We start from the raw sequence: 13211 nt of genomic DNA on the forward strand, positions 1-13211 counted from the left end.
GGGTCTGAGATGCTGGGAAAGATTGAAGGCAGGAGGAGAAGGGGACAACAGAGGAAGAGATGGTTGGATGGCATCACCAACTCGATGGACATGAGTTTGGGCAAGCTCCAGGAATTGGTGATAGACAGGGAAGCCTGGCGTGCTGCAGTCCATGGGGTCGCAAAGAGTTGGACACGACTGAGCGACTGAACTGACTGAGACTACAAAGCCAAGGTACTCTGAAAATTATAAAGGGTTACACCGTGAACTATTAGATGTCACTTTCTATTCTGTTCCTTATCTGACCATCGCCAATCTTAAGACATAAAGGCCTCTGACTCGTATGTTGTTGTTTAGTTGCTAAGTTGTGTCCAACTCCTTTGTGACCCTGTGGCGTGTAGCCCACCAGACTCCTCTGTCCATGGAATTCTCCAGGCAGGAATACTGGAGTGGGTTGCCATTTCCTTCTCCAGGGGATCTTCCTGATCTGGGTATTGAACCCACATCTCCTGCATTGGCAGGCAAATTCTTTACCAACCATCATCAAAGTCTAGATGAACTTCCACAAGCCTGAATTATGCCTTTAGAGCACCGAGAAAAGATACTATAATTTTTCTATTTTTAAGGACCAGCTTATCCAAGACACAGTGCTTATAGTTTGTGGATCCAGTAAGCCATGCTATTACGTAGATATAGTATTAGTTTTTATTTATGTAGCACCTGGAATTTTAAAAAACACTTTCACATATATCACCCCATGGTGTCGTTTAGTGTCTGTAGGTCTTTGTCCTTCCCAGCCAAATCTTTTGGAATATCTGCTTTTCTCCTTCCTGATTTTCACCAATTCATCTCTAGTACAGGCAGAAGCCTGGGGCTTCAAGAATTCAGGGCATGACCCCGGGAGTCTTACTGGACATGACCTCAGTGGCATCAGTCATTTAGGAAATGAAGACAGCTCCAAGCTGCCCGGCCTGTCTCATGACCGGGACATAGACAGTCCTGCTCACAGGGGGACAAGCACCCCTCCATGACCCGCAGTCACCACGCCAGTTTCAGGAAAGGCTCCCATGTTCCCAGAGTCTCAGCCAACTGCTTACTGACAAACCAGCCCCTCAATAATCTTATTGTATGTTTTCAAAATAATTCTCTGTAATGCCCCAAGAATGTCTGAACTTCTGTATGAACTCACTCGTTTGCATATTTCTCAGCTTATTAGTGGGAACTCCAATAGACAAGGCCCACGACCTTGCCTTTCCACAGATCTCTTTGGGTAGAGGGTGGGGGGGTGGAGGGAAGGGCAGCCTCGCCTGCTGGTGAAACCACAGTGTTCTTAATTTCAACTATAATATTTTTATTTTTCAAAATTCTTTTTGTTTTGCAAGATCATTATTTTGTCTCTTTTTCCTTAAATATTTAATCTCCTCTATTATTACTTTTAGCCAAACTGACTTTGTTATAACTGATAATGGTAATAGCCAATGTCATTTGAGGTCTGATTTTTCCCTTTTGTTTTTTGGACATCCCCCATGGTGTCTTGGTTGCTTCTGTTTGTGAGTTTTGATCATAGGGTTGAATTCTATGCTACTTAATCATGGGAATTTTTTGAGGCTTCATTTGAAGGTAGGTTCCTCCAGAGGACACTACTTTTATCTCTGCCACGTGATTGGAGTCAATTAAAACCTGAAATCACTTTAAAATAATATTTAAACTTGAAGTGTTTTGGCCTTCAGAGATAACATATATTTTGGACCACAAACCCCTGTAGGTTTGAATTCTGGGGAGACATTCTTCCCTGCTCCACCCAGCACTGTGGTGAAGACAAGCACGTTGTTTCCCTGCCATCTCCATCAGTGAGGTGGGTTCTATGTAGTTCACCCTCATACTAAGGCATTGCCGCCTGGGATCCTAACTTTATATGCAGGTCTCCTGTTAGACTCCACCTTGGCTGGGCCTTCGGCTTGGTCACCTGCCAGCTTTACCCCTTGCGGCCGTTAACACCTTAGGTTAATGCGAGCAGGGCTCCTCCAATGCCTCCATTGAGAAGGCTAAATTCAGAGTGCTCTTAACTTTCAGGTTTCCTTCTTTTACTCTATTTGCCTCTGAATATTTCTTACTCTCCTACTAGCCTAAGATGCATTTAAAAATAATTTTTAGTTCAATATTTTGTTTCACATTTTTAATTGTTTTTAGAAGTGAAAATGAAAGTCGCTCAGTGTGTCCAACTCTTTGTGACCCCACAGTCCATGGAATTCTCCAGGCCAGAGTACTGGAGTGGGTAGCCTTTCCCTTCTCTGGGGGCTCTTCACAACCCAGGGATCGAACCCAGGTCTCCAGCATTGCAGAAGGATTCTTTACCAGCTGAGCCACAAGGGAAGCCCTGTTTTTAGAAGAGAGATGTTCAATTTGCCATACTGAAGGAAAGAGGAATGTTATTACATAATTTATTGTAATTTTCTGTGTGTTTGTGAAAGTGTTAGTTGCTCAGTCATGTCCGATTCTTTGCGACCCGGTGGACTGTAGACTGCCAGGCTCCTCTGTCCATTGAATTCTCTGGGCAAGAATACTGGAATGCACAGCCATTCCCTTTTCCAGGGGATCTTCCTGGTCTATGGATCGAAGCCGGGTCTCCTGCATTGCAGGCAGACTCTTTACTGTCTGAGCCACCCGGGAAGCCTGTGTGTTTGCAGTATTTTGTATTTAAAAGAATAAAAATTTTGAGAAAAACTCTTGGAAGGAAATAGACCAAAAAAGTGTGAAGTGAGGACAGTGAGATTATTGCTGAGTATTTCCTCTTCCTATTTTTCTGTACTCTGCATCTCCCCACATACACCCCAAATTAAAGTTGGTAACAAAATGAAAGTCCTTAGGATCACATCTTAAAGAGCAATTTGTTTACATACACTGAATTGTCAGATAATTCTCCACTTATTCTGATCAAGTAAATCCAGAGAGCAAATAAATCCTACCCTGAGAAGATCTAAGAAGTGGGTAACACTGAGCCTTACTAAGTGTAGCAAAAGTACTACTAAACTTTAAAATACCTAAAATGATCTTATCTAGAACTTGTTCTGAAAGAGCTGGATACACACTTTCCCCTTAAAAAACAGTAAGTGATGTTTCCAGTGAAAATATTTGAGGAAAATTAAGCTTTAATACTTGTTCATTAAATAGTATAATTCTTCAGAATCTCATTTTGAATCTTGTAAATATACAAAAATAGCTTCAGAGTGTTTTTAAAGTAAATAATTCAAGTTCATGTAGCATTGATAATACCAGCTCAGTCTCCTGAATATTTGTGAATTGGCAGTCTTGATGGTACCTAAACCCATTCACACACCCAGAAAAATCCACCCCATGAGGAAATGTTTCAGGTACTATCCATGACACCTCTGCCCTCTTCATTACCCTACCCTCACCAACAGGTTATCAAATTCTCAAATTGTTGTCTATGTAGTAGGTAAAAATGGTGTCTCATTGTGGTTCTTACATCCCTTTTCATAGCAGCATAATATTTCATTGCATGAAAGCAAAATAATCTGCTTTTATTTAAATGACTTCTCCATTAATAGTGGTTTCGATTACTTCCAATTTTGCTATTATAAACAGTGCTGCAATCAGCTTTCTGGGTATGTACATCTTTATACAATTGTTCTTTTTCATTCTTAGGATAAACTAATTATTTTGCTACTTGTTGCCAGGCTGCCTTACTTGTCCTTTAGGCACAAATTCTTGCAGTAGACAAAACTTCTTGCTGCTGCTAAGTCGCTTCAGTCATGTCCGACTCTGTGCAACCCCATAGACAGCAGCCCACCAGGCTCCCCCGTCCCTGGGATTCTCCAGCCAAGAACACTGGAGTGGGTTGCCATTTCCTTCTCCAATGCATGAAAGTGAAAAGTGAAAGTGAAGTCGCTCAGTCGTGTCCGACTCTTAGCGACCCCATGGACTGCAGCCCACCAGGCTCCTCCGTCCGTGGGATTTTCCAGGCAAGAGTACTGGAGTGGGGTGCCATTGCCTTCTCCAAAACTTCTTTAAAAAGTCTAACCTAGCCTATATTTCTAAAACTAAAAATATTTTCATTTACATTTAAAATTTTTGCATTTTACTATTTGTAAATTGAAGTCTACCTTGCTGCCACTATGTACAGATATATCTTATTTGTTGGAAAAAAATGTAAATACAATAGTTCAAACTTCCAAAGCAAATAAGTTAGGGAGTGACTATTTGCATTACAAATTTATTTGTTTTTCAAAATGGTATCAATTTAAACTGAAAGCATCCTGACAACAATTGAAATATGACCAAATCTATAAAAATCCAATTTATACTTAATGTATCAAGAGTATATCAAACACACAAAGTGAGGTACACTTATTTGAACATAATTTTATGTCTGAGGAGGGTGATTAAATATGCTGCTGCTTTTTTTGAGAGGCAAATTATGTAAGAAATCCATGAAGGATTAACAAAACTGTAATTACATGATATTTTCTTCTCTAAAACTCTTAGGTTTGTTTTCTTTTCTTTTTTTTTAAGACTGTGCTTCAAAAGCAGAAAGAATATCCCTTCCCCCTCCCTTGCTTTTCAGGCTTCCTACTGCATGCCAGCCAACAGAGTGGCATATGGCACGTAACATACATAGCCAACCTCCCACCAGCATATTTGCAGAATCAACAGTACATATTGAACTAAACCACACCTCATGTAAAAGACGTTTAATCATCCTTTACTCTTTGGTGTAGGAGAATGGTGGTAGTGGGGGTGGAGGGAGGGAGAGCTGGTTGTTGGCGAGATGGCTGAGGGGAATGGAAATATATCATTACTGAGGGGGGTGGTGGCCTTCTTATTCACTGGCTCTAATTCCCTCACCAGACAAATGAAATGACAATGCTGTAGGGCTTAGAAAAATTGGGGCAACTCTGGGGCAGTGGGCGGCCGAGAATGTATTAATGACAGCCTGCCTGGGCCTTTGAGTGGCAGATAAAACACACAGATACACACTCTGTACATTAAACCAGCTCCAGTCCCTAACAAGCTTTCCCAATCTTTTGTCCCAATCACTCATCTTTTTAAGCCAGATTCAGAAAAGTGCATATACCATGTAAAACACTTTTGTTTCTGTAAGAAGACTGTAACAGAAGTTTGAGGGGGGAGTTTGGCATTTTTCCAGCATATTCGGGAATCCCCGCCTACACTCTGACCATAATTAGCATGTGGCCTTCAGAATACAAGCCCGGGAGGAAGAGGGCAGGCATAGGCCAGCCCCCTTGACTCTTCCCAGTTTCCCTTCCTCACTTACACCCCTCGGCTCCATTAAGCAGTCCAGCTGTGGGCCACGTTTACCAGGTGCCCACAGGTCACCCCAGAAGGCCACACAGGGGTTGCACCCAGGGCCTTGCTTGGCACTTTCAGAGTTTATAGCCTCTGGACTAGAAAAGGACTGACCCATTTCATTTGATGAGGTCAGTAGGAAATTAAAGTAATTAGTGGGAAAAGGACTGGACTGGGTGTCAGAAGACCTGGGTTGACTTCCAGCTGGGCCATTGCTTAGCCATGTGACCTTGAGCAAGGAACTTAATCCCGGCAGACCCAAGTTTTTTTTTTCAGTTGAGAAATGAGGTTTTGATAAAAGTGATCTGGGGAATAAACCTGAGCCAAGTGATCGATTTTGTGTGTACGTGGGTGGCTGTGCCTCTGCAGCTATGTGTATACGTGTAAAGTATGAAAAGATCAATCCAAGGAGAAATGGATTTGAGCAACCACAGCACAAACATTCAGAAGTGGAAGTGAGCAGCCAGGATGGTGAGAAGGTGTGTCAAAGGGGAGAAAGCGCTTTCCCGTTGGTCCTGTAAAACAAATTGACCTAAAACGTAGCAGTGTAAACCAAAAACCAGTTCGTTTAAAACGATCATTTTTAATGATTTTGTGGGTTTTGAGGTCAGGAAGAGGGGCATGGCTGCTTTGTTGTCACATAGCTTTTCTCACGAGGTTGCAGTCGGAGAGTGATAGGGACTGCAATCATCTGAAGGCTCCGCTGGGCTGCGTGTTGACACACCTGGGGACACCCACGCTGGCCTGTGGATGCTGGCTGCTGCTGGAGGCTCAGCAAGGCTGTGATCAGAAGGCCTTTCTGGCCTGGCTTTCTCAGGGGAGGAAGGCTGTGCCTGATGGTGGGCTTCTGCCCAGAGCAAGCATCCCAAGAGAAGAAAGCAGAAGCGGCACAGCCTGTTCAGACCCAGCCTGAGAAGTCACACAGCGACACCGCTGTATCATCAAGTGTGAGTGGCTCAGTCGTGGCCAGTTTTTTGCAACCCCATAGTCTGTAGCCCACCAGGCTCCTCTGTCCATGGGATTCTTCAGGCAAGAGTACTGGAGTGGGTAGCCATTCCCTTTTCCAGCTGATCTTCCCAACCCAGGAATTGAACTTTGGTCTCCTGCATTGAAGGCAAATTCTTTATCATCTGAGCCATAAGATGACAGATTTACCATTTGACCAATTTAAACTTAATTGGTCAAAATAGTCACCAGTGCATCCTGGTTTAGAGGAGGGTGTGGAGGACTCTTGGTCTTGATGACAGGATGTTAAAGAAAGTTGAGGTCAAGTTGTAAAAGTGCCACCGGCACCGAACAAGAATGCTCTGATTTTTCTCAGTATCTGTGAAATAAATGTCTTGATAATTTCTATAATTTTATCAGCTTTCTGAGATAAGAGGCTTCTTGACTAATCTGGTTTGCTGAGTACTTCTGAAGTGAAGGTACTTAAAGAATCACTGCACTTTTCAAGTAAATTGTATAGCTCCAGATCTGAGATTTCCCTTTAACCTCCACAGCTGTTCGATGTGAATGAATTCAGTTATATAACTCTGCAGTGTAGGGGGGAAAAGCTGCGAAAAATCAAATAACCAGACATTTTTATTATTGCTAGATTGATTTGGATGATTCAGAAACAGACCTCTGCTCCTCGGGATCTGACAGTTCACAGTGAATTGGGACAATAATACTATACGAGACACAGCAGAGACCAACGCCCCAGGAGCCCCAGGGAACGGACTACGACCGAGGGAGAACACCCCAGAATTCATCTCAGGGAAAATGTCTTTGAACCTACCTGAACTTGAGCTCTTCCGACACCGGTGGCTGAAAGAAAACACACTTCACGCTCTCCTCCTTGGTCTAATTTCAGCGATTATTCCTTCCCATCTTGCGCAGCTGCCATGAGACTGATTTTAGTTCCTGGGGATTAAACAGTTTCTGAAGGTTGTTATCACTCCCCTTCAGTGGAGCATATCTTCAAACACCTTCCTGGATAATTACCATGGCCCAGTGATTGGGCAATCACCAGAGTGATTTTAAACACACACACAGAGACACACACAGACACACACACATTCTTCTCCAGCGTGTTCCTTTGTGTTTGTTTTGGTTTTGCATTTTCAAAGCCCAGCGGTTCGTGAGAGACAGTAGAAGGACAAAATAAAAAGACATATGGTAGTGCTTAAATTATTCCCCAAAAGGGAAAGTGTCCAACATGAAATTATTCAGTCTTTCTACCATTCTAGGGTGGGGAGGGAGGCATTTCAACCAAGAAAATCATAGAATATCCACAATACCCAGAGGAGGACTGAATTATATTATCAACTTCCAAATACAGTCAGCAATATTTCACCAGAAAAGCTGCTTTGCAAAAATTAAACCTCTAATGTTTACACTGGGAAATACCTCCAGTCCTTCTCTGCTGTCTTCCCTAGTCCCCCTGTATACACACACACACACATACACACACACACACACACACACACACACAAAATATCTTTCTCTCCCCAGGATTGTCTTTGTTTTGTTCACCCCTTTTATCCTAACATGTAGGTATGTGATTCTGTAGTGAGATGCCCAAATGTCTTCCAAAGGAAAGATTACACAGAGTAGAATTTTGTCTCTTATTTTTCAAAATGTTTTAAGATCCTATAAACTCATCTGATACAAGCCTATGGAAAAAGACAGCCAGAAGGAAATCAATGAGACAATTCCGTGAGATCTTTTTTCATCCAAATTGATAACTAGGGAAGGAGGTGGAGGTTGGGTTTCAGCTTCCTGTTCCTTACTCAGTTTATGCGGCTTCAATCCATTCTACCCAGGCTTAGGCATGTTACATAAAGGTTTTATGAAATGAGATAAATCTTGAGAAAGACTTTTAAATTTAAATTTTAAAAACAAGTGATGCATTCATGGTTCAATATGAAACCACCATAATATGTATATGTTACGATGTCTGCCCCCATCTTCTCCAGGGCCTCCTCACCCCACTCCCACTCCTTATAAATAAGCATAGTGTTAGTTTCTTGTGTATCTCCCCAGTGTTTGTGCTAATACAAACAAACAGAAATATATCCGCATTTTCCTCCCTTTTCCATTGTTTTTGAGAAGGAATTTAAGAGAGCTAGAACTGGCCTCCTTTGTGCCAGTGCTGGGAATACACAAGGAGAGAGATCATAATGGAATATCAGCTCTTAAGAAGGGAAATGATTTCTCAGTTATTTAGATTCCCTGAATCCCTTTCTTTGACCTTGGTTCTTTGATTAAATCTATTCTTTGGGCCTCTTAATTCTTAAAACTTATAAAATCTTTATTGTTTGCACAAGCAAAATTCTAGATAGTTTATATATAATAGCTCATCTCTTGCTTAACAACAAAAACATGTAAATGGCACATCCTTAAGAGAAGAACATAAAGTACAATAGCAAGTGCAGAGCAGAGTCCCCTGACCCAGAGATCCGACTCTGGACATCCAGTGGGGAGGCTGACCGTGGCCTGAGGGAAGAACAATCATTCTGCTTTGGAAGCTTTTTTTGTTTTACGTGTACCCATGAATAGAGAAGGGGCTTCCCAGGTGGTGCTAGTGGTAAAGAGCCCACCTGCCAGTGCAGGACACTTAAGAGATGCAGGTTCATCCCCTGGGTTGGGAAGATCCCCTGGAAAAAAGCACGGCAATCCACTCAGTATCCTTGTCTGGAGAATTCCATGGACAGAGGAGCCTAGCAAGCTACAGTTCTTAGGATCACAAAGAGTTGAATACGACTGAAGCGACTTAGCACACACGCATGCATGCATAGGGAAAACAAGGGCCTTAGATCGTCTTACTCTTCTGACACTTGGGAGTCTAAAGTAGAACCATTTGGTAGATTTTAGAACAACCACAGGAATGTGTATGTAACCAGATAATTGATGCTGGGCATTGTGTGGGACTGTGCCAGACTCCAAAAACAATTAAATCATTTTAAACTCATATTTTGGAAATGAACAGACAACAGTGACAACTACCTATCTTGTGAGCAAGTTGAAACACAATAATGATGTAATTTGTTGCCATTTTTCAGTGTGTAGTATTGTATTATATGCCAGATGAATAAAAAACTAAATCGTGAATGACATATAGAATAAATGATTGCATGGATCATATTGTAACAATTGCTTTACATGGTTGATGCTTTCCTAAAGAGTTATATGATTGATGAGTTTGGGGAAACCAAACAAAATTTGATTAAATGTTTACATAAATCCTTAAGATGACTCATTTATTTTGATTTTTTATTTAAATGAAATATATAAAAAGATTTTAAGATATCTTAACAGGACAAAAAGTGTGCAGTCAAACAAATCTCCTACCCACCCCATCCTAGTTCCCCAGAGCTATTCCTTGGCCACACCCCCCAACATACCACTTTCTGGTTTCCCCCAGGGATATTCTGCATATTATAATATGTAAATCTTTCTCTTTTACAACACAAATAAGAGCATGCTGCAAACCTATTCATCACCTGTCTCCATCAGCACAGGCACACCTATGTACCAGAATATCCCACTGGAAGGAAGGACCACAGGTTATTCATCCAGGCACCCAGGTGTGATGACTCTTCTCTGATGTGAATGAGACTCTTGGTAGAGTAAAATGAAGTCACCGTCTCGTGATCTCGTCTCATAAATGTCCTTTTATACACTGAGTGTTGTCCTCTCCCCATTTCTGGCATCTGGAAACTCATTTATTCCCCTGTCAGCAGTTACCATCATGTGCTGCATGATGTCCGGAATCTGAAAACCACTCTTTTATACATTTAGTTTTAGGTTTTTTCATTGTTTCAGGCAGCAGGAGAAATCCAATCCCTGTTATTCCATCTTGGCCAGAAGCAGAAGTGTCATATTTTTTAAACACCGAAGTGTTTCCTAAACTTAGACGTATACAATCATCTGAGCAACTCACTAAAAATGAAGATTCCTGGGCTCCCACCCAGAAGTCCTGATTCAGCAGGACTGCCTGGGAATCTATATTTCTAACCAGCAGCTCAACTAATGTTAAAGCCCTGCCATGGACTAGACCAGTTGTTTGGGAACCACTGGCTTAACGGATGATGATATTTATTTGTCAGCTATCCTCAAGTGATACCACCATATGGACAGTCTGTTTTTTGGAAGAACAAAATAGAAATAAACAGAGAGATGGATTTCTTGCCAGACTTTGAATTACTGAGGTTTTGGAAACACACTGTCACCTCTGATGAGTGTCTGACGAGGCCAGGGTTCTGTTCCAAAGGGACAGCTCTGCCCAGCATGTGACACAAGAGACCCAATGAGCTTGATGGCAGGTTGGAAGTCAGGGTGGAAGGGGCGCATTTGCTTGTCTGTGCAGAAAGGGCACAGATCCCAGCAGCTTCAGCTTAGTTAAACTCATTTTGGAAAATATTTTTGGCCTGTGTGGTTTTATGCTTTTAGAGTTCCATTTTTAAGCACTGGGCCTGTCCAAACCCACTGAAGCTGAGCTGAAGCATCCAAGGAAGATGCTGAGTTTCACACCGATCTCTGCTGAGTCTGTAAAAATTTCTCAGATTTGTCCAAACTGCTTTGTTGAGAAACCAAAACAAAAATCACAAATCCCAGTGGGGTTTGTAGGATCCTGTGGTTTTCATCCCAAACTATGGTAAAACCAGAGGTCAGTCATGTGACTTTCAAGCCTAAAGGTTTCATTATGAATCCTGAAAGAAACCCACAAGCTTCAGTCTTAAAATATACTCCCAAGAGAAAAAAAGAAAAGAAAATCTTCTTAGTGTTGGCCTGGAATCATAGACTTAGGAAACATGTCCAAACCAAATGTTGTCAGGACTCACTGCATTTTAAATCCAAAGCTGAATTTTATTCCACTGGGGTGACATTGTTTATTAACACTGTCTGTGGCAACTGGATTGTCTAGAAAAGTTCAGGAGAGCTAGCTAGAAGAATTCTCTTTCTTGTGCTCTGTACAGAATTGGTCTATTGTTCAGTAAACAAAATGAGTTCAACCACATAAATGATGAGGTTTTATTTTGCCATATCTCCTGTTTCCCTAGGATATGTAGACAGCAAATTATGAAATTACTTATTTTTCTACTCTTCAATATTTCACTCATTAAATGTCAGATTCCTTTGCAACAATGAATCAAATTCTAGGATACACAAGAATAACCTGGAGACTTTGTGATATCTGTATATTCCTATTATCTGTCTATCTATATGACAAACTATCCCAAAACATAGAGGCTTAGAGCAACAAGCGTTTTATTATATTTTGTGATTTTGTGGGTCAGGAATTCTGACAGGGCTCAGCTGGGTGATTCTTCTGCTCAATGTGATCATCTTGGGTTACCCATTGGTTTTTGAATGGTGTTTGGTCTCACCTGGAGGATCTAAGACAGCTTCGCCCTCATGCCTGGCAAATTGGAGAGGATGACTGTAAACTGGGGCAGCCAGGTTTTTCTCTTTCTCCTTGTATCCATAAGGTCTCTCCACATGGTCCAGGGCTCCCAGAGACTAAGGCTAGACCTGGAACTGACAGACTATCACCTCATTGCTCAAAGCAGCCATGGGTGGATTTCAAGGGGAGGAGAAACAAATCTTACTTCTTGACGGCAGAAATGTCAAAGAATTTGTGGCCATCTTTTATCCACCACCATGTAAAGGCCAGAATTCTACTCCCAGAAAGTCTGATTTAGTAGGTATGTGGTGGGATTCCAAGATTTTGCATTTTAGAAAATACGCAATGAGATTCTAGTGCAACGCATCCCCACAGTACATGCTGAAAATTACCACTTTACAAGATGTGATGGAAAGCATGCTTATAGGGAATCTGCCCATCAATCAATTAAGAAACATCAGCTAATCATGTGATGTGTGCCTGGAATCACATCATATGCTCTGGAGAGAGTAAAAGGAACATAATGATTCCAGCCCTGAATGTGCTCATACTCCCTGAAACCACAGTGCGAGGGGATGCTGAATGCTAGAATTCCCCGTGGGAGAGGGCCAGGTGGGGGAAAGGGGCGGAACAAAATCCATGTGTCGCCAAGGTGACTGAGGCAAACACCGGGAGCTGAGCCATAGGAATCAGATCAAAAGTGTGCTGGGATGAACAGGTGGCTAGAATAAATTATGAGGGGAAAGGGAGCTGTTCTCTGCAAAGCTTCTAGAGAGAAATGGAGATGAGGCAGAACATGGAAGCAGGGGGCATGACAGCTCTCAAGCACATTTTTTCAAAGTGTGAGCTTTTCTCCCAGGCTTTTGACTGGACCACTTTCCCTCATCTTTTATTGCTCCCCAATCCTGACTTTCTTTCTGGACCTATTTGCCTTTGTTGCTCCTATGCCAGCAAGTCAAGAAGCTCCGCTCCAAGATGGGACAACCAGTCTTTCCACTAACAACACAGAATTGCAGGCAGCCTTCTGACTTACCCTGGACATGGCTCCAGCAACCAAATCTGAATCCCACCCCCCAAAGCAGACTCTTGTGCATGTGAATGCCTGCACATGTATGCATGTGTGCATGCATGCAGGCGTCTGTGTGTAAGGGGATGACTCCTGGAGAGGCATAAGGTTTGGAGACTCTCAGGAGCTGGCTCAAGCTATGAAGAATGTTACTGAGTGTCTGAACACATTGCTGAAAATAATACCAAGAAGGAAGACCTGTAATCTAGAGAGATATGTGGCATGAGAGATAACAGTGGAATGAACTCTGTGGCCACTGACCAGAAGAACGGGTTGGGAGGGGTGCTGTAACAGAAGGGTCCAAGAGGCTATCTGTAAACAGGGTTATGTGTAGGGTGCCCCAGGGCATGAAGCCTGGCTACTCAAAGATGTCTTATTTGGCTGAATGGAAAACAATCCCTTCTTGTCCCAATTGGAGGCTGCTGTCAGTGCTAAGTTTTGAAGAGTCAG

At 42.3% G+C, this 13211-nt stretch overlaps 2 long non-coding RNA genes across 2 annotated transcripts in view; one reads left to right on the top strand and one right to left on the bottom strand.

The window, feature by feature from the left end:
* The first annotated feature begins 5346 nt into the window (after positions 1 to 5346).
* LOC123330622 lies at positions 5347 to 8179 on the top strand. Its single transcript, XR_006546648.2, has 2 exons — positions 5347 to 5786; positions 6902 to 8179. It is a non-coding gene; the product is annotated as an uncharacterized LOC123330622 (long non-coding RNA).
* Positions 7083 to 13211, bottom strand: part of LOC123330623 — a 59526-nt gene continuing 53397 nt past the window's right edge. The window contains exon 4 of the long non-coding RNA XR_006546649.2: positions 7083 to 7209. This is a non-coding gene — a long non-coding RNA (uncharacterized LOC123330623). The remainder of the gene's footprint in view (positions 7210 to 13211) is intronic.

This window comes from Bubalus bubalis, chromosome 19, assembly GCF_019923935.1.
Source record: "Bubalus bubalis isolate 160015118507 breed Murrah chromosome 19, NDDB_SH_1, whole genome shotgun sequence".
NCBI classification, from domain to species: domain Eukaryota; kingdom Metazoa; phylum Chordata; class Mammalia; order Artiodactyla; family Bovidae; genus Bubalus; species Bubalus bubalis.